The sequence below is a fragment of the Natator depressus genome, chromosome 11, assembly GCF_965152275.1.
Source record: "Natator depressus isolate rNatDep1 chromosome 11, rNatDep2.hap1, whole genome shotgun sequence".
In the NCBI taxonomy this organism is placed as follows: Eukaryota; Metazoa; Chordata; order Testudines; family Cheloniidae; genus Natator; species Natator depressus.
This window is the reverse complement of record NC_134244.1, coordinates 25949668-25972024: the sequence shown is the minus strand read 5'-3', so window position 1 is coordinate 25972024 and position 22357 is coordinate 25949668. Positions and strand designations below refer to the sequence as shown.

Sequence of the window (22357 nt, the reverse complement as noted above, 5' to 3'; positions counted from 1 at the left end):
ATTTTTACATATGAACATCAAGAAGTTTACACTTTCTTTCTTTAGACCCTTGTGTGATACCAGAATGGCATGGGCTAGAAGGACAAGGATGCAGGCTGGACACTGTCTTGGTTAAGGTTACAGAGACTTGGGAGTAAACCTTCAGTTGGGATAAGGGAGCTAGATGCTGGTTTTGGGACTTGTTCCTCAGCCATGAAGAAGGTGCAAGGAATAGCCTGTAATCTTGCTCTGAAGAAACCCATCTTACATTTTCCCCACCCTGGAGGTCCCTTATGGGGATGTAAGCCTTGAGAACACATGACATTTTAAATAAATACAAGTTTGGTGGACAATAAGGGGCTTAAGGATTGGTCAGGGAAGGTCCTGGTAAAAAGACAAAAGTCAGGCTAAATCCAACTGCTTCTTCACACCTCATGAGCTGCCCAACATATGCAGGGCATCTTGTCTGAAGTATGCGCCTCTTGACTTTACATTTTGCACTGTGCATGCATGCCTTTCAATTTTTAAGTAGACATAGCTTATTTTATTACTAAATTGGGAGGTCTTACGAGCACCAGTGAACACAGAGAAAGGATACAAAGGAACAGAGAGATTAGATACACAGGCAGGAAATAAATGTAAAAGCTTGGAAAAAATTATACTAATTTATCTGCTGAATAACAATCCATGGATATTCAAATTGGAGGGAGAAGCCTAGAATTTAGGTGTCTGGTATCTTCAGCAGTGCTCTCTGAGATGAACGTCCCTGCCTTTGGAACTTCCTACCTGCCACTGCCCATACAAGCCTGTAAGGTGGATGACTACAATGAAATCGATCTATGTGTCACCATGAAGGCCATACAGAGGTTTCAGCTGACACAACATGCAGCCTCATGTCTCTTTCAGAATTACATGTCAATAAGAGCATATTACATGTCATACTATGCTTTACACCAATCTACCACCCAATATCAGATCTTTTTCAAGATCCTGGTCTTCCTTTACGAGTCCCTCAATGAGAAATAACTTGGAAGCTACATATATAACCTATTGACACTGCAATGATGGACAAATACACTGCAGCTGATGGAGCCTAAGATGAGCTTCATGGAAGTCAGAAGCAGAGCCCTGCACTATAAAATTCTCTTCCACCACAGATCAGATTGAACTCATATCTTGTCACTTTCAGAGTTCAGTATCTTCTCTCCTCTTTTCAGAGACCTTTCCTTCCTATACTGTCACAGTAAAATTGCCCCATGGGAATGTCCCAGTCACAGTAAAATTGCCCCCGCCGGGGGGTCCCATGGGTAAGCTGCAGCATTGTATATTGCTAATGCTTTCATATGCATTGGAAAGGATCTTGGGAAGGGCTGAAGGTGTGAGTGTGGAGTGAAAGATTCCTTTGCAGGTTGCGAGAGGCTGAAGGGGGAGGAAGGAAGAATGGAACGGGTTAACTCGACAATTCAGCTAGGCTTGAAGATAAGGGGTGAAACTGCCACTCAAGGCCAATGCACACACAAACAAGCTCCCTGCTGCTAAACAGCCAAAAGCCTGTGGGAAAGGAGAACTGAACCAGACAGACCTAAAAGGGGGGTGCAAAACTAGCGAAGGTCAGCAAATGGGGACATAACAGTCTTGCGACCCTGAAGCCGATGTGTTTTGGGGAGACCAAGGAAGCCTCGGAAGGCTGGTTTGGACTGGTACAGAGAGCACGGGGGATAAAGGACCCTGGACGAAACGCCCCCAACAGAACCCAGGACTTAAAACCTTCCCAAGAGCTGAAGCAAGTTGGAGATCAACAGCGGACCCTGGACAGCCTCTGCACAGGACAGAACTCTCGTCCACCCTTCCCCCTCTTCTTCTTAAGTTACACCCTGACTTGGCCAGCCTCGGGTGGTGCGTGTGTGAGTATGAAAGTGGGTTAGGGCTAGGGCACTAACACTTTCTTTCTTCCTCAGAGTGATGTGGGAGCATTCCCAGCACTCACCGCTGTTATTTTATTAATAAAGCTTTACATTAAGTCACTTGGTGTGCTCCTTCATCTCCTCCCTTAACAATCCTGCGGCCTCAGCCTGATCAGCTGATGCCTCAGGCAGACTGGTAACATAAATCTGTCACAATACCACCAATACAGGATGGTACCAAAGAGCATGAAGACACTTCTCTCCCCTACAGAGTTCATTCACTATGCAATATTATATGCTATAACTTAGGGAGCAGCAGCGAATATAGTCAAACAACTAAAATATAGGTTTCAGAGTAACAGCCGTGTTAGTCTGTATTCGTAAAAAGAAAAAAGAAAAGGAGTACTGTGGCACCTTAGAGACTAACCAGTTTATTTGAGCATGAGCTTTCGTGAGCTACAGCTCACTTCATCGGATGCATAGCATATTGTGGAAACTGCAGAAGACATTATATACACACAGAGACCATGAAACAAAACTTCCTCCCACCCCACTGTCCTGTTCGTAACAGCTTATCTAAAGTGATCATCAAGGAGGGCCATTTCCAGCACAAATCCAGGTTTTCTCACCCTTCCCCCCCCCTCCCCACAGACACACATACAAACTCACTCTCCTGCTGGTAATAGCCCATCCCTCTTTGAAACCTCTCTTTATAATGCGCATGATAATCAAGGTGGGTCATTTCCAGCACTAATCCAGGTTTTCTCACCAGGTGGTGGTGGTGAGAAAACCTGGATTAGTGCTGGAAATGACCCACCTTGATTATCATGCGCATTATAAAGAGAGGTTTCAAAGAGGGATGGGCTATTACCAGCAGGAGAGTGAGTTTGTATGTGTGTCTGTGGGGGGGGGGGGGAGGAGGGTGAGAAAACCTGGATTTGTGCTGGAAATGGCCCTCCTTGATGATCACTTTAGATAAGCTGTTACGAGCAGGACAGTGGGGTGGGAGGAAGTTTTGTTTCATGGTCTCTGTGTGTATATAATGTCTTCTGCAGTTTCCACAATATGCTATGCATCCGATGAAGTGAGCTGTAGCTCACGAAAGCTCATGCTCAAATAAACTGGTTAGTCTCTAAGGTGCCACAAGTACTCCTTAACTAAAATATAGTCAAACAACTTGCCTAGTGTCAGACAACAATAGACCTATCTTTTAATCTCCATATATGGCAATCAGAAACCATGGTGATAGGCACATTAGAAATACAGGGACAGGATAGACTAGCTAGAGTTTGGCAAAGCGCAGGTCGCACTCCAAGACTTTTTTGTGCGGTCACGATTTAGCGGAACATTATTTTATTTTATCTTTTCTATTTTATTTTTGTTTGCTTTGTTCTGATTAGTTGGATGTCTTAGGCCAGGTCAGTTTTTATGAAGTGCAAGACTAAGTTAGTTTTTAGCTCTGAATATTATTACTGTACAGTGTACTTTTGTTATAAATTCTGTATTAGACAATGAAATAAATCAATATTTTCAGTTAGAATTAACTTTGTATAACAACAAAAAATCATCAAAATTTAAAATACTGAGCCACATTGAAGCAGGTGGGATAAATATTAAGGAGAACTGCTATCTCTCACCCTGCTAATAGAAGTAATTTGCTTGTTCATGTTGCTATTTAATGTAACCATATTGGATCCATTATTAGGAAATTATAGCCAATATACATTTGAAAATATATTTTAAATTATTTTTAAGTAACTCTGTTTTATTGGTTTTGCAATGTATTGTATCAGCTAACACTGATCAATACCATGATATTTAAAAACATCTAGTGTTGATCAGATTTCCTATTATACATGGCTTGAAAAATATGATAAACAGTGAGAGTAATTTGCATAACTGCCCGTGTAGAAAATTTTCAAATATTTTTAGCTAGTATAGTAAGGAGGCAAAAAATGCTTGTTTCAGCCAAGAATATCTTTTTAGACTAAGGCTTCTTTCTGTCAAGCCTTTTGACCTTGAGATGTGTTCAAGGCTGAAGGATTTGCGAACAGCAACAGCAGAATTTTAATATCATAAAAATAGGAGCATATGTATGATTTTAACACATAGGCCATATGGAATTAACATGTCAGTTTTTTTCAGGTATAAGTATTGCATACAACATACCGCAGTGAAGGCCCTACACAGAAAACACTGAACTGTGCTACTCAGCTTGGCAAACATGGGCTTCTGATCCTGCAATTTACTGCACCCATGTGGAGCACCACTGAAGCCAGTGACTCCACCTGTACTGAATTGCAGGAATAGGGCCTTTGTTCTTGTCTAGAAGTTCTCACACACAGTGGCACATAACATTATAATTTCATTCTTTGCCTAGTCACGTGCATATGTCTGTGCATGTATATGTTGGGGAATGCTAGTGGAAAGTGAGCTTAGTGTAATATATTACAACAGTATTGTATGCATTTCCACTATATTAAATGTAATGATAAATTATCAAAAATTATTTATTGTAGCCATTGCACATTAATATCAATATATAATTAATAAAAATGAGCAGCTGACATGAACATTTTTGTACAAATCTTTTGTTAGCCACATTAGTGTGGTGGCAATCTTTAATTATTTTATTATGTAGAACCTATAATAAGATATGCATAATACTAGAAATTTACATTTTAAACATCTGATCTTACAAAGTGTTGATCACTGCCAAAGAAGCACTCAGCATATCCCTAGTATCAGGCCTTCAGGCAGGCAGTAAAAAATGATAATGGAGTCCAATGACAGATAAAGAAAAGGGGGAAGAGATATAATTCAAATTGTTTAATCATGGTATACTTTTTTGGTCCTAGAGGTCTTTAATAAAAAACAAACAAACAAACAACTGAATTATAGAAATGTAGGACTGGAAAGGACCTTGATTGGTCACCTAGTGCAATCCCGCTGCACTGAGGCAGGATCAATTTTATTTAACCATTCCTAATAGGTGTTTGTCTAACCTGTTCTTAAAATCCTCTAAGGACAGAGACTCCACAACCTTCCCAGGTAATGTGTTCTAGCACTTAAGTACCCTTAAAGTTTGGAAATCTTTCTTAATGTCTAACCTAAATCTCCCTTGCTGCAATTTAAGCCCATTACTTCTTGTTCTGTCCTCAGTGGTTAACATGAACAAATTTATCACCCTCTTTATAACAATTTTTTATTTACTCCCCCCGCCCCACAGTTTTCTCTTCTCCAGACTAAGCAAATCTAATTTTTTCAATTTTTCAAATCTAATTTTTTCAATCTTGCAGGTCATGTTTTCTAGACCTTCAATCATTTTTGTTGCTCTCCTCTAGACTTTCTCCAATTTGTCCACATCTTTCCTGAAATGTGGCGCCCAGAACTGGACATAATACTCCAGGTGAGACCTTATCAGTGCTGAGTAAAATGGAAGAATTACTTCTCATGATGTTGTTTTTATAATAAATGTTATATGAAAGCATAGGGCAAAGGATTCTAGGTGGACAGTTAGTAATGCAGAGCTAGACAAAAGCAGTAAGTTCTTAGGAGAGAACTGAAGGAGGAGGGGAAAGATGGGCAGTGGCATAGCAGCATCACACTATTAAGTTAGTGAACATTTTGGTGAATCAATGTAGATTTCAATGCCAATAAGGATCAACAAGTGAAAGATAGAATCAAAGAGAATGACAGCTTCCACAGTGAAAGTGTGTCACCGACAGAATACATGGCCTCGACCTAGTTTCTGAGATCCCTACTTTTCTCACCAACTCAAGTCTTCTACTAAGTCAACATCACAAAAATGACTGCTCCTGCAATTTTTTTTTTTTAATATCTTGTCAAAATTCTCCATATACTCGCTCCATCCTAAAGTAATGACTCTCAGACATCAGGGCCACCCATTCTAATATGTATATTCTCTGTGTAACCTTCTTAGTAATTTCAAGAGTTAGGGAGTTGCTCTTTTGTTTATGCTGTCCTATCTATCTTGAATACTCTTCCACTCTCTCCACACCAAGTCACTGCCTCTCCTTATACCATGCTTTAAACCATTCTTTTAAGCTTTGTTTTGAAGTTAACTCAGGGAAATATGTTAAAAGATATTTCATGTAAACACTATATAAAAACATTGTACTGGTATTTGTGTTATCACTTTTTTAAAAAAAGCTTCCTCCAATTATTGCTTAATATGCTTTAATTTTTAATAATCCATGTTCTTACTTTTTTGTAATTCTGCATTTTAGGATGTACCAAACCTATCCCTCTCTATGCTATGTAGTCAATGCTTCCAAGTAAAACATTATCAGTTCTTTTTAAACCCATGGTAAAATGGGAAAATTCAGTGAAAAACAAAAAGTACCGGTAATTTAGAAACTAAAAACAACAGTCTAAACTTGTGCATTATCACAAAACTACAAACATAACATTTATTTCACTGAGTTCAGCTAGTAAGAACTAAACTCAGCTAATTAAATTTTGGTGACCTAATATATCCAAACTAGTCTATACAATTTAAAAAACTAATAATTCCATGAATGTCCAAAGTATCTACTGCGCAGCCAGAGAAAGGATACTTATACGACTTGATGGATGTTTGCTGACTTGTGTGTGTGTGCAGGAAATAGGGCTTGCTTTTTCTTGGAGAAGGGCCCCAGACTCTAGACTTAACTTTTGCAAGAACTAAGAGCATCCACAAAACTCCCACTTCATGATCCAAAGACAAACCTCACTTTTTAAAAACTTTGCTTTCCCTTACAGAATTACTTATTAGCCTTCTTTATAACTAAAAACAAACACCACATGCACTCTTCCTTCCGGTAGGGAGAAGTTGAGAGAAAAACTTTACTTGCCTGAAAGTCAGTTTATTTATTTTTAACGTTGGAATAATTTTAGATAACACAGTGATGAGTATCACATAAGAACACAGAACAAACAAACAAACAAACTACATGCTAACAAAAGAGGAAATGCCATTACAAAGCATAGCTCTGGGGATGGAAGCACATCATCAATTTTTAGCTTCCCAAAGTAAAGATCTTGATGTTCAGGCTATGCAAAGTTAAAATGAGACCTCATTTGGCTATTACTTACTAATTATTAATCTCTGTTTAAGTATTTCAAAGCAATTAATTAGGATTCTCAACTGTCATCTAATTAGACAACAATGCCTGTTGATTTAATTTCTGGAGTGTTTTTAATTTTTAAAACTCAGCATTCTGCTGACTAATGAGATTAATTTTGAACATTTTGTGAAGTGTTATTTTCACTTAAGCAATTAACTTAATCACAACAAATGTGAGGATAAAGGTTTCCTCTCTCTGCTGTTCTTACTTTGTTGTACTGAATTCTAGGAGTAAAGTATTGCTGCACATATGACGACATAATACATTACTTTCTATTTTGAGAGAGAGCCCCCTGCAAACCTGCCCATAAATGGGGAAAACAAAGAATAGACTGTGGCAATCTTAAAATTGAGCTACGATGAATTGAAATGATACATTTTTAAACTGCACCAGCTTGGGGTAGGGTTTGAACTACTGCTGCTTACTTTGTTATGATACTGGCCTCAACTGTACCAGTGTGAGCTCTGCTTTGTGCTGGTGCAGTATTTCTGCACTGCGGGGAGTGGGGGGCTGGGGGAAGGAAGTGGCAATGGTGTAACTTCATTGGCCTAGTTGCACAGGTATGAATTTCCTTAGAGCAGACAGATTGATTTAACCATTCTGTAAAATGCAATAATGACATCCTTCTTCAGAAGGGTCTTATGTTTAATTCACTCATGTTTATAAAGAATTCCAAGATGCTTGAATGAAAGGTGCTATAGAAGTGCAAAATACTATATAATATATTTTTTCCAATATACGTGGAATTCATGTCTTTAAATCAAGATTTGGATGTCTTCCAAAAATTGTGATGTTGTTAACCAGAAGTTATGGACTTTGATGCAGGAATTAGTGGTGAAATTCTGTGGTCTGTGTTTATAGAATCATAGAAATGTAGAGCTGGAAGAGACCTCAAAAGGTCATGTAGTGTAGTCCATTCCCCCGTGCTGTGGAAGGACCAAGTACACCTAGACCATCCCTGACAGATGTTTGTCTGACCTATTCTTAAAAACCTCCAATGATGGGGATTCCACATAACCTCCCAGCAGTTACCTATCCTTAAAATTAAAAAACTTTTCGTAAAACCCCTTCTAAATTTCTCTTGCTGCCAGTTAAACAGATTATTTCTTGTCCTACTTTCAGTGGACCTAGAGAACGACTGATCACCATCCTCTTAATAACAGCCCTTAACATATCAGGTCTCTACTGTTCCCAGACTTCTTTTCTCAAGACTAAGTATGTCAAATTTTTTTTTTAAACCTTTCCTCTTGTTGCTCTCCTCTGGTCTCTCTCCAATTTGTCCACATCTTTCTTGAAGAGTAGCGCCAAAAGCTGGACATAGTACTCCAGCTGAAGTGCCAAGGGGGACAATTACCTCCCATGTCTTACATGACACTCCTAATGATACACTGCAGAATCATATTAGCCATTTTCACAACTGCACCACACTGACTCTCATTCAATTATGATCCACTGTAACATGGGTTCTCAAACTTCATTGCACCACGACCCCCTTTAGACAGCAAAAATTACTGTATGACCCCAGAAGGGGAGAACCAAAGCTTGAGTCCGCCTGAGCCCCACTGCTCCTGGGGGGGGAGGGTGGGCAGGTAAGGGCACAGCTGAAGTCCAAGGGCTTCACCCCAGGCAGGGGGCCTGTAACCTGAGCCCGTCCACCCAGGACCGAAGCCCTTGGGCTTTGGATACAGCCCTAGGCGCTGGGGCTCGGGCTTCAGGCCTGGGCCCCAGCAAGTCTAAGTCAGCCCTGGCGACCCTATTAAAATGGGGTCACAACCCACTTTGGGGTCCTGACTCAGAGTTTGAGAACCTCTGCACTATAATATAACCCCAGATCATTTTTGTCAGTACTATTGCCTAGTCAAATATTCCGTATTTTGTATTTGTGCATTTGACTTTTCCTAATTGTACTTGTGAGAGAGTGTTGAGCAACAGCAGCTGTACTAACACTCTCATCACTGTGTCACCAATTACATCGCCACAGAGTAAACCTAAGAGGCAAAGTTGTGCCGAATTGACAGATTGGGAATGGGCTGGAGAGAGCTCCAAGGCTAGTTAACCTATTAGCCCAGACAGTAGAAAGGCACAGGAAGGAAATGGGGATGGGGGGAAGACTGGCAGGCTTTTGAGAGTCAGAGCCAGGAGATATCTCTGAAAGGAAAGATACCTTCTGTCTCCCCTCTCCAAGGCTGTGCGTGCTAAGCAATTGTATGCTATTGTACATACAATTCTGCACAATTTGTAAGGATGGTGGGGAGAACATTGTAAATAAATTGCACAAGGTGTTTGACCAGAAAAATGTTTCTGAGTGGTTTGTGGTTAGAAAAGAGAAAGGAGTTGGACGACACCCTGTCATAGTGTTACTTTGCACTTTTCTTTATGGAATTTCATCTTGTTGATATCAGACCAATTCTCCAATATATAAAGGTCATTTACTCTCCAAAGTGCTTGCAACCCCCCACATCTTAGTATCATTTGCCAATATTATAAGCATAATCTCCACGCCATTATGAAAGTCACTAATGAAAATATACAATGGTTCTAGACCTAAGATAGATCCCTAGATATATCCTCCCAGCTTGAAAGCAAACCACTGATAATTACAATTTGAGAGTGGTTTTTCAACCAATTGTACACCCACTTTACAGTAATTTAATCTAGACCATATTTCTCAAGTTTGCTTACGAGAATGTCATATGGGACGGTGTCAAAAGCTAAATCTCATCTACTACTTCCCAGCACACAGTAGGCCAGTATCCCTGTTGAAAAAGGAAATTAGACTGGTTTGGCATGTTTTATTCTTGAGAAATTCATGTTGGTTATTAGTTATTTATCACTCGGTTACCCCCTAGGTACAAATTTATTGTTTGATAATTGATTAACAATTTGTTCCAGTATCTTTCCAGGTATTGAAGTTAGGCTGACTGATCTATAATTTCCAGTGTCTTCTTTGTTCCCTTTTTTAAAGACAGGTACTATATGTCTGCCCTTCTCCAGTCTTCTGGGACCTCATCTGTCCTCCAGGAGTTCTTTAATTTAAGACAATTGCTTATGGTTCACAGATTGTTTCAGCTAATTTCTTACATACCCTGGGATGAATTTTGTCAAGCCCTGCTGACTTGATTACATTTAATTTATCTAAATATCTTTTAAATTGTTTCTTTCCTACTCTCGCTTGTGTTCCTTCCCTGTTGTTGCTAATAATAGTTGTGTTAAGTATCTGGTCACAATTAACTTTCAGTGAAGACTGAAGCAAAATAAGCATTTAACACCTCAGCCTTTTTAGTGTCATCTGTTATTGGCTCTCCTTTCCTGTTAAGTGGTGGACCTATACTTTCTTTCATTTTTCTCTTGCTCCAAATGTATTTGGGGAACCTCTTCGGATTGTCTTTTATGCCCCTTATTAGGAACAACTCTTTTGTGTCTTAGCCTTTCGATTTTGTCCCTACATGGTTGTGCTATTCTTTTGTACTCATCCTTAATAATTATTTCCATGTTTTCACATTCTGGCCTCTTACTTTTCCTCCTATGTTTCCTTTGCATTGGGATAGTCTGCTGTCATAGTGTGTTTGCAGGTGGTCAGTCTACATGACTACAAAAGTCCCTTCTGGCCTTAAAATACATGAATCAATGAAAGCATAAAGTTTTTATATTGTTTCAATGTTGGCTGGGGAAAAAAAGAAAAAAAACTTTAAAAAAATGTCATTGATAATGTGAAGGGTACATTACCTATCAATTTCTTTGAATACTCCTATTGATACTGAACATATGATACTATAGGTACTAAAATGATAAACTAATAATACTGCCTCTTTTGAGTGGGGAGGAAGAGTTGATGAACCTTTACATGGAAGTACAAGGAAGTTAATGGTGTAGGCCAAGCCTTGTGCCAGATCTTCCTACTAATGCTCACTGCGTCGGAGGAGAAATAGTCTCCACAGAACTGTGGTGTCCCTCCAACCATGCAGTAGCCAGGATGGTGCACTGGCCAGCATACACTGTGCCAGGTATAGATCACCCCTGAGTGTTTCTGCCTGTGGAGCAGTGAGGGAGTTTGTGACTCTCTAATGCCCTTTATTCAGGGCAATTTATTTTTCATAATCTAGCACTATAGTTGGTGAACAACAATTAACTTAATTTTAAAGAAAGAGTAAACTATGGTATCACCACATATTGCCAAACTGAATTTAAAAATATAATGAAGCAAGAGGTTGTATCTGAACAATCCATGACAAAGACTGAACCATTGGAAAATTCACTGTAAATGTAGAATGATTGTGTCTGTAAAATATTCGCCTGTACCAACACTATTTCAGAACTATCAGGAAAGAACTAGGTTCCCATCATGCAACAGGCGTACACTGATAAACTAAATAAGGATGGTAGAGCTGGTGTAGTATTAGTTTGTGAAGTCGTCACCAATCAGGGACAGGTTTATTTCAGTTCATGCAGGATCTGAACTGATAGGCAAAGGGCCCGTGTGCCAGTTTTACACTTCCAGTCTCAGATCCTCTAACCCAAAGGGCTGTTGTAGCAGCTAGCAAATGCTGGAGGGCAGCAGTATTTTGCCCATGTCTCATTCACCTATTAGGGACTGCTGAGGTGGGGTTTAGCTTAGGGCCAGCTATGCAGACTCTCTTTATAGTACAAGACTTGGTACTGTATGACATTTTGATTAAAAAACAACAACAATATAAAATTAAGATGGCATACATTAAATGGATTAAAAGCTGGCTAATGGATAAGTTTCAAAATGTAGCTGTAAATGGTGAATCATAAATCAACTGGGTGTGTTTTAATGGGGTCCCGCAGGGATCAGTTCTTGGTCTTACGCTACGTAACATTTTTATCAACGACCAGGAAGAAAACATAAAACCTTCACTGATAAAGTTTGTAGATGACACAAAAATCAGGGGAATGGTAAATAATGAAGAGGACAGGTCACTGATACAGAGCAATGCAGATTGCTTGGTAAGCTGGGTGCAAGAAAACAATATGTAGTTCAGGGATCGGCAACCTTTGGCCCGTGGCCTGCCAGGGTAAGCCCCCTGGTGGGCCGGGCCGGTTTGTTTACCTGCTGGGTCCGCAGGTTCAGATGATCACAGCTCCCACGGCCGCAGTTCGCTGCTCCAGGTCAATGGGGGCTGCGGGAAGTGGCGGCCAGCACATCCCTCGGCCCAAGCCGCTTCCCGCAGCCCCCATTGGCCTGGAACTGCGAACCGCAGCCAGTGGAAGCTGCGATCGGCCGAACATGTGGACGCAGCAGGTAAACAAACTGGCTCGGCCTGCCAGGGGGCTTACCCTTGCAGGCCGCATACCAAAGGTTGCCGATCCTTGATGTAGTTTAATATGGTTAAATGTAAATATATACTTCTAGGAACAAAGACTGTAGACTATACATTCAGGATGGGGGACTCTATCCTGGGAAACAGTGATTCTGAAAAGGATTTGGGAATCATGGTGGATATTGCTGAACCTGATACTATGATCAAAAAGGCTAATGTGATCCTTGGATGCAAAAGCAGGAGTACAGAAGTTACTTTTCCTCTGTATGAGGCACTGGGGCAACCAGTGCTGGAATGCTGCGTCCAGTTCTTGTGTCTGCAATTCAAGACAGATGTTGATAAAATGGAGAGGGTTCAGAGAATAGCCATAAGAATGATTAAAAGTTTAGAAGCTTTATATAGTGATAAACTCAAAGAGCTCAATCTATTAAGTTTAACAAAAACAAGATTACGGGGTGCCTTGATTATAATCTATAAGTACCTACATGGGGAACAAATATTTGAAAATGGGCTCTTCAATGTAGCCGACGAAGACATAAGATCCAAAGGTTTGAAGTTGAAGCAAGACAAATTCAGACTGGAAATAAGGCTCACATTTTTAAAAGTGAGGGGTAATTAACCATTGGAACACTTTACCAAGGCTTGTGTGGATTTTCCATTATCAGCCATTTTAAAATCAAGATTAGATTTTTTCCTAAAAGATATGCTCTAAGAATTTTTGTGTGGGAACTTCTATGGCCTGTGTGCTACAAGAGATCAGACCAGATGATGGGTGGAACTCTTACTGAATGGGGGACGCAACCTAGTGACAGATTGTCATAAATATAAAGGGAAGGGTAAACACCTTTAAATCCCTCCTGGCCAGAGGAAAACCCTTTCACCTGTAAATGGTTAAGAAGCTAAGATAACCTCGCTGGCACCTGACCAAAATGACCAATGAGGAGACAAGATACTTTCAAAGCTGGAGTGGAGGGGGTGGGGAGGGACACGGGACAAAGGGTCCTCTCTGTCTGTGTGATGCTTTTGCCGGGACCAGAGCAGGAATGCAGGTCAGAACTCCTGAAAAGAGTTAGTAAGCAATCTAGTTAGATATGCGTTAGATTCTGTTTTGTTTAAATGGCTGATAAAATAAGTTGTGCTGAATGGAATGTATATTCCTGTTTTTGTGTCTTTTTGTAACTTAAGGTTTTGCCTAGAGGGATTCTCTGTGTTTTGAATCTGATTACCCTGTAAGGTATTTACCACCCTGATTTTACAGAGGTGATTCTTTTACTTTTTCTTTAATTAAAATTCTCTTTTAAGAACCTGATTGCTTTTCATTGTTCTTAAGATCCAAGGGTTTGGGTCTGTGTTCACCTATGCAAATTGGTGAAGATTTTTATCAAGCCTTCCCCAGGAAAGGGGGTGTAGTGCTTGGGGGGATATTTTCTGGGGGGGGGGAGAAGTTTCCAAGGGGGCACTTCCCCTGTTATTTTTGTTAGACACTTTGGTGGTGGAAGCATAAGGTCCAGGGACAAAAGATAAAAGTTTGTACCTTGGGGAAGCTTTTAACCTAAGCTAGTAAGAATAAGCTTAGGGGGTCTTTCATGCAGGTCCCCACATCTGTACCGTAGAGTTCAGAGTGGGGAAGGACCCTTGACACAGATGATGTGGAAAAAGCTAAAGTACTCAATTTTTTTTTGCCTCTGTCTTCACAGACAAGATCAGCTCCCAGACTGCTGCACTGGGCAGCACAGTACAGGGAGGAGGTGAGCAGCCCCTCAGTGGTGAAAGAACAAATAAAGGACTATTTAGAAAAGCTGGACATGCACAGGTCCATGGGTCCGGATCTAATGCATCCGAGGTTGCCGAGGGAATTGGCTGATATGATTGCAGAAATATAGGAAATTAAAACTTGGAAAACTCATGGCGATCAGGGGAGGTCCTGGACAATTGGGAAAAGGCAAATATAGTTCCCATCTTTAAAAAAGAGAAGAAGGAGAATCCGGGGAACTACAGCGTCACTTCAGGCCCCGGAAAAATCATGGAGCAGGTCGTCAAGGAATCCATTGTGAAGCACTTGGAGGAGAGGAAGGTGATCAGGAACAGTCAACATGGATTCACCAAGGGCAAGTCATGCCTGACCAACCTGATTGCCTTCTAGGATGAGATAATTGGCTCTGTGGATATGGGGAAAGTGGTGGGCGTGATCTATATTGACTTTAGCAAAGCTTTTGATACGGTCTGCCACAGTATTTTTGCCAGCAAGTTAAAAAAGTGTGGATTGGATGAATGGATATAAGGTGGAGAGAAAGCTGGCTAGATCATCGGGCTCAATGGGCAGTGATCAATGGCTCGATGTCTAGTTGGAAGCCAATATCAAGCGGAGTGCCCCAGGGGTTGGTCCTTGGGCTGGTTTTATTCACCATTTTCATTAATGATCTGGAAGATGGGATGGATTGCACCCTCAGCAAGTTCACGGGTGACATTGAGCTGGGGGGAGAGCTAGATATGCTGGAGGGTAGGGATAGAGTCCAGAGTGACCTAGGCAAATTGGAGAATTGGACTAAAAAAAAAATCTTATGAGGTTCAACAAATACAAGTGCAGAGTCCTGCACTTAGGATGGAAGAATCCCATACACTACTACAGGCTGGGGACCGACTGGCTAAGTGGCAGTTCTGCAGAAAAGGACCTGGGGATTAAAGAGGATGAGAAGCTGGATATGAGTCAATGGTGTGCTCTTGTTGCCAAGAAGGCTAACGGCATTAGTCGGACCATTGCCAGCAGATCCAGGGAAGTGACTATTCCCCTTTATTTGGCACTGGTGAGGCCACGTCTGAAGTACTGCGTCCAGTTTTGGGCTCCCCACTACAGAAAGGATGTGGAAAAATTGGAGAGAGTCCAGAGGAGGGCAACAAAAATGATCAGGGAGCTGGGGCACATGACTTATGAGGAGAGGCTGAGGGAACTGGGCTTATTTCCTCTGGAGAAAAGAAGAGCGAGGGGGATTTGATAAAAAGAAAAGGAGTACTTGTGGCACCTTAGAGACTAACCAATTTATTTGAGCATAAGCTTTCGTGAGCTACAGCTCACTTCATCGGATGCATACTGTGGAAAGTGTAGAAGATCTTTTTATACACACAAAGCATGAAAAAATACCCCCCGCCCCCACTCTCCTGCTGGTCATAGCTTATCTAAAGTGACCACTCTCCTTACAATGTGTATGATAATCAAGGTGGGCCATTTCCAGCACAAACCCAGGGTTTAACAAGAATGTCTCAGGGGTGGGGGGGAAGGGGGGGAGAAAAAACAAGGGGAAATAGGTTACCTTGCATAATGACTTAGCCACTCCCAGTCTCTATTCAAGCCTAAGTTAATTGTATCCAATTTGCAAATGAATTCCAATTCAACAGTTTCTCGCTGGAGTCTGGATTTGAAGTTTTTTTTGTTGTAATATCGCAACTTTCATGTCTGTAATCGCGTGACCAGAGAGACTGAAGTGTTCTCCGACTGGTTTATGAACTTGCCCCATAACCTCAGCCATGCGGAACACAATGCCATCCATAGCCTCAGAAACAACTCTGACATCATAATCAAAAAGGCTGACAAAGGAGGTGCTGTTGTCATCATGAATAGGTCGGAATATGAACAAGAGGCTGCTCGGCAGCTCTCCAACACCACTTTCTACAAGCCATTACCCTCTGATCCCACTGAGAGTTACCAAAAGAAACTACAGCATTTGCTCCAGAAACTCCCTGAAAAAGCACAAGATCAAATCCGCACAGACACACCCCTGGAACCCCGACCTGGAATATTCTATCTACTACCCAAGATCCATAAACCTGGAAATCCTGGGCGCCCCATCATCTCAGGCATTGGCACCCTGACAGCAGGATTGTCTGGCTATGTAGACTCCCTCCTCAGGCCCTACGCTACCAGCACTCCCAGCTATCTTCGAGACACCACTGAATTCCTGACGAAACTATAATCCATCGGTGATCTTCCTGATAACACCATCCTGGCCACTATGGATGTAGAAGCCCTCTACACCAACATTCCACACAAAGATGGACTACAAGCCGTCAAGAACACTATCCCCGATAATGTCATGGCTAACCTTGTGGCTGAACTTTGTGACTTTGTCCTTACCCATAACTATTTTACATTTGGGGACAATGTATACCTTCAAATCAGCGGCACTGCTATGGGTACCCGCATGGCCCCACAGTATGCCAACATTTTTATGGCTGACTTAGAACAACACTTCCTCAGGTCTCGTCCCCTAAAACCCCTACTCTACTTGCGCTATATTGATGACATCTTCATCATCTGGACCCACGGAAAAGAAGCCCTTGAGGAATTCCACCATGATTTCAACAATTTCCATCCCACCATCAACCTCAGCCTGGTCAGTCTCCTGCTGTTAATAGCTTATCTAAAGTGATCACTCTCCTTACAATGTGTATGATAATCAAGTTGGGCCATTTCCAGCACAAATCCAGGTTTTCTCACCCCCCCCCACACACACACAAACCCACTCTCCTGCTGGTAATAGCTTATCTAAAGTGACCACTCTCCTTACAATGTGTATGATAATCAAGGTGGGCCATTTCCAGCACAAATCCAGGGTTTAACAAGAACGTCGGGGGGGGGGAAGAAAAAACAAGGGGAAATAGGTTACCTTGCATAATGACTTAGCCACTCCCAGTCTCTATTCAAGCCTAAGTTAATTGTATCCAATTTGTAAATGAATTCCAATTCAACAGTTTCTCGCTGGAGTCTGGATTTGAAGTTTTTTTGTTGTAATATCGCAACTTTCATGTCTGTAATCGCGTGACCAGACACTATGGCTAACAAAAACAGACCTCCAAATGGCTGGGAAGCATTTTTTTTCCATATCTTCTGTCTCCCCCAACATTTACTTTCCTATGGGAGAATTTCCTGACCCTTACCACACTTAAACTTCTAGAAGAGCAGTTTCCCTCTAGATGTTAATTGTTTGGGGCGAGAATGAGTGGCTGATTTTCTGGTTGCATGGCTTTTAGCTTAATTCTATGTGGCTGATCTGTGAGATGGATTTATCAGTTCATAAGAGCTCATTTCAGGTCACAGCTTCAGCAAAACTTTCCCACAGCTCACTGACATTCATTTAGCTCTGGAAGACCCCAACACTGATGGTATTACATACTAGTAAGAAAGAGATTTCGAACCAAGAAACAAGGAGGCTTCAAAAGGCCAAACACAACATTCTGCAGCTGAAGGAGAGGGAATTTGAACTTCCAAAGTGCAATAGGCACAACAAGAAAGGGTCTTTAATATTTAAAAAATGTATTCAACATGTAACAGGCTTAAATGCTTCTCTTGCTGACTTAAGTTAATAAATCTGTTCACCAGAAAATTATCAATGTAGTTTCTGAATTCTGTCAGATCAAGAGAGAAGGAAATGAAAACCAAGTTAAGAAAATCGTTGAAGGTCACATTCTGATTATGACCTCATATCTAATTCAGCTGCAAATATTTTTTAAGCACCAGACCAATGTTGCAAATACAGGAACTAGGCATTCAAAAGTTGATCCAAGGACATAACATAGAAAGACCAAATTTATTCACCCAAACTCCGGGCCCTTGGTTCCCAAAGCCTAAATCACTTAAGGTGAACTCAGTTTTCATCAGTATTTTTAGACTGTAGAATATATGGCCAAACAATTACATGAGTACCTTTTTGCTGTACATTCTAGAGGCACTTAATAAGTAAGTGCAGAAAATATTGACCCAATAAATATCAAATTAACTATTTGAAAATTTTGCTTTTATCTGACAGCTTCTCAGTAAATCATTTTGCGTACAGGCCATTAAGTTGTGATAAAATACAGAATAATAATTAAAAAACTGATGTAAAAATGGAACCAAAAGTCTCCATTAGTTTTTACTTACATGTTTTTTTAAAAATCAGCCCGCTGGAAATATAGTCAGTGGATATGATCTGTTGGTACGACACTCTTCCCTTGCTTAAGATGACCCCAAAAGTTCATTAATTGTGCAATGTGTGAATTCAAAACCAAAGCATTCGAGAGTAAAAAAAACAAAAAACAAACAAAAAACAAAACAAAACAAAACAAAAAATCACACTTGTGCAGAAAGAATGCAGAGACCCAAATTGTATAAATTATACTGAATCATCTTGCTTTGTACTAGGTGCCGAGCACTGAATGCAGAGAAATATTAAGTCATTTGAGTCATTCAGACTGAGCTTCTGTGCAAGAGAATGTCAAAAAGTATAGTGGGATTGCAAATTAAACCTGTAAATTATGCTTTTGTGCTAAAGTATTAAGTCATGTGACTAAGCTATTTTTAGAGACATGAAATGTTTTTTTCCTCAAGTGCTGTTCTTAAAATTGTTTACTGAAACATTCAGCAAATAATTAACAATTTCCCTAGTCTTTCATGAGAAGAATACTCTTAAAATAACAAATTATGTTAACATAAAATTAAATATTCAGGCACCTTAATACAAGCTCTGTATCATTACTTGGTCTAATAAAACAGTGTTTAGTGAGCTCATGCTGGCTGTCTGCAATGTAGTATGCTACAGACCTGTACAGAATGATTTATTAATGTTTTTATTGCAATAATACTACATCTTTCATTGTTTTACAAAATCTAACAATTAATTCTAGTGGATTTTTTCCTCAAAAAGTGATTCTCAATAAACTGAAACGGAAGACCAAACCTTCTTTTATTGTAAGAAGATAAAAGATATAAACCCCTTGATAACTTTATTTGAATTTTTTGGTTTGAATATTGAAGCAACTCAGCAATATAGGTTAAAGTACAACAGCAGAAGTTGAAATCCTAATATTTTTGGATCAGCCACATTGGTCATGAATGCTTCAAATTATTCTTGTTGTCCAATGTGAATTTGTAGATGAGAAATTTTGTAAATTAAATTCAAGTATTTAGATAATGTGGTGCTCACTATGAACAAGGAACAAGAATCAGAAAGAAGGAAGTAAATCAGTATTTGAGGATGTGTTCAAACCACCCAACCACAAAAGTCTATTGGTTATTTTAAATAGGCCATAGACCTAATTATACTTTTGTGTAATATGAGCATTTAGCAAGTTTAAATAAATACACACACACACACACACACACACACACACACACACACACACACAGAGTCAAAAAGACAATAAAGTTGTTACTCCCAAAGGACTGTATTTTTCCCTTCTGTGCATGTATTGCTTTGGTTAGCATTAATGGGACTTGTGTGCGCAGATGGAAGAAAGATTATATACAAAATCTCTTTTCCATTTAGTTGTGAAGATAAATGATACTAAATCAATGCTCTTTATTTTGATAGATAAAAATGTTACCCTAATGCTTTTTCTCCCCTCAGGGAAAAATTTCTTTGACTTATTTTTCTTTTAAGGAAAAAAACCTATGGCAGATTCAATATTTCAAACAATTTTATTTGTAACATGGTTGATGAGTCACTTATAGCATGTTTTGAAAACTAAAACTAGCTGCTACCAGTAAAGAAGGTTTGGCATTCTTTTTGAAAGAATTTAGGATAACATTTAATGGTGTTTTGGTGCCAACCTGCAATTATCATGCAGTAAAATAAAATGAATGTCTCTTTAGGATTCTAATCTATGTAGATAAAGACATTAAGATCAGTTCTTATATTTTTAATTTGAGTGATTCTGAGCCCTGAAGAGATGTTTGCAATTTTTGGACATGATCCTGCACACACTTACTTACATAAATATTCTTACTTTTTTCAACAGAGTTGCATGTGCTATCAAAGGGTATTCATAGGATTAAATGTGCACAGGATTGGTCCCTTAAAGGTAAATTAAAAAAAAACAAACAACTGCCTACTCTAAGTCAATGTTGAAATATTAGGGGCAAGCCAAATATCATATACCAATTTCAGCTTACTTTTCTACTGTGTGGTAAAAAAAGCTGACAGGTAACATCAGTTTACTATTACTAAAATTACATTAATAGGAAATTTAGATATAAACAAAAGACCAGATGTGGATGATAAATTATAGAAAATTGCTGGAGTAACTTCACACCACATGTGCTTACAGTCTGCTTAGCCATACATATGGAGGATTCCCCCCAGTGTGTAGGGAAATCATTGGGTTCACTGGAAATCAACCCTCTCTCCCTTCCTCCTGCCCCAGCTTCAATATTAATATGTATGCCATATAATTTTTTCTAGGAGGTATGTGTGGTTGTGGCTTTTTTTGGGGGGGGGGGTACAATTACAGTATTATCTGATTATCATCACTTTAAGGGACAGTATTTCAGATGTGCAGCCGCTACACTTGCATCAGCATGAAATGCTCTTGCATTTACTCAGTTAAGTATGACAGTTTATGCTTTAAAATATATGGCAATACTTGTCACTCATGTGGGACTAAAATGTGGCTCTTATGCTTTTGGATTGAATCCTGGTCCTATTGACTTTCTTGGGACTAAAGTTTTGCCCTTAAATTGTGTAGGAAAATATAGATATAAAGTAACTGTCAATAAACAAGCAAACAAAAAAGAAAACCATTTTAACTTCTGCAAACTCTCTCACACATGAGTAGTCCCCCAGTTCACTTAATGGGTATACCATTAATAAACATAAGAAAGAACTACTTGTGTACATAAGGATTTGGCCCTACTGAAACATTTATAAGGTATTCTGTATTACGTTTTCCCATTCTTAGCCAGTTATCTCTACACCTGACAGATGGTTTCCTGAAAAGGGGTCCAGAAGCTCAAGCATTTCTACAACAAAAGAAAAGTGGGTGATTTTACCCCTTTTATTTGCCTCCACTCCATGAACAATTACCACACATACATATTTCATTTGGTCCATGAAGCCCATTAACTATAGGGGTAATACTTTAATAAATAAACAATCCTTGTATATATGACCTTTTCTTATATCTTTATCTTCTCCATCTGCTAGAGCTGGTCAGAAAATAGAAACTCCTTCCAGAAATTTTTTTTTGCAAGGTGGGGGAGGAGGAGGGGCAAGGGATCATTCCAAATTGGGACAAAAGGCCAAAAATGCAACATTTTTTTTAGGAAGGGATTTCTAGAAAAATTCAGTTTTGGAAGAACCAACACAGAATTCTTCCGTTTCCCATCTGGAAGACTCTTGTCAATTTCACTTCCTCACAGCAGACAAAGTGAAATTGATAAGAGCCAAGATGCAGAGGAAGGGATGCTCAGCCTCCTTAACTCCTTCTAAGACAAGGGCTGAGTGTCCTGCTGTCTGCCTCTCTTGCAGCCAGACTGAGTGCAGAGGGGTGCGGTTGGCTGAGAGCCAGAGAGTAAGGACATAGCCTCCGGCAGGCTGCCTGGAGGCCATTATTTTGATTTTCCTCATGGAAAATTGAAATTTTCCTGTGAAAAATTTTAATTTTCTGATAAGGGCATTTTCTATTGGAAAATCATTCAGACAGAAAATTCTAACAGCTCTTCCATCTACATTATCCGACCTGAGTGAGTTGTTTAGGGAATACACTTCTAAGTTATAAAATTCTCTCTCTCCCCATCCCAACATGCATTATTTTGATTTATTATACAAGTCATGTGATCAAAAGTGGTCCAACTAAAAAATACTTATTGCTTTGCAATTAACAAAGTAAGGTACAGTATTTAATTGTAGCAGGAAGCAAAAACTGACCTTTTTCCTTGTTAAGGATTAGACATAAGGTGGGTATGTTCATCCTGTTCATTCTAAGCTGAAAAACAAAGGACTAGTTGATACAGAAGATACACAAATGTATATTATAATAAAAGTTTAACCTTTAATAATTCTCAGTTTGCCCTACATTTTTATAAACCCACTTGGGTAGACAAATTTCGTAGTCTTTTATTTCTACTAGCAAATGACTTTGAAGCAACTACCTACGTGTTAACACAAAGGCATATTATTTTGTTTAAAACACCACAAACATGGCAAAATAAATCTGATGTTTAAGTCTGTTCTAATCAAGATTATTTTTCATTTTAGCAATAATATTAATAAAGTGCTCAATTGTGGGTTTGCCTTTACTTCAGAGTAAGGGG

The 22357-nt window shown here is 39.6% G+C and overlaps 1 protein-coding gene across 5 annotated transcripts in view; it reads right to left on the bottom strand.

The window, feature by feature from the left end:
• Positions 1-22357, bottom strand: part of MBD5 (methyl-CpG binding domain protein 5) — a 247306-nt gene that overhangs the window by 87046 nt on the left and 137903 nt on the right. For 3 of the 5 annotated variants that reach the window (XM_074967318.1, XM_074967319.1, XM_074967322.1), the window contains one exon: positions 21972-22029. The exons of 1 other annotated variant lie outside the window; for it this stretch is intronic. The gene's annotated coding sequence lies outside the window, so the exon portion shown is untranslated. Of the gene's footprint in view, positions 1-18208; positions 18283-21971; positions 22030-22357 lie in introns of all 5 variants that reach the window. One more of the 5 variants, XM_074967320.1, reaches the window with a different exon arrangement.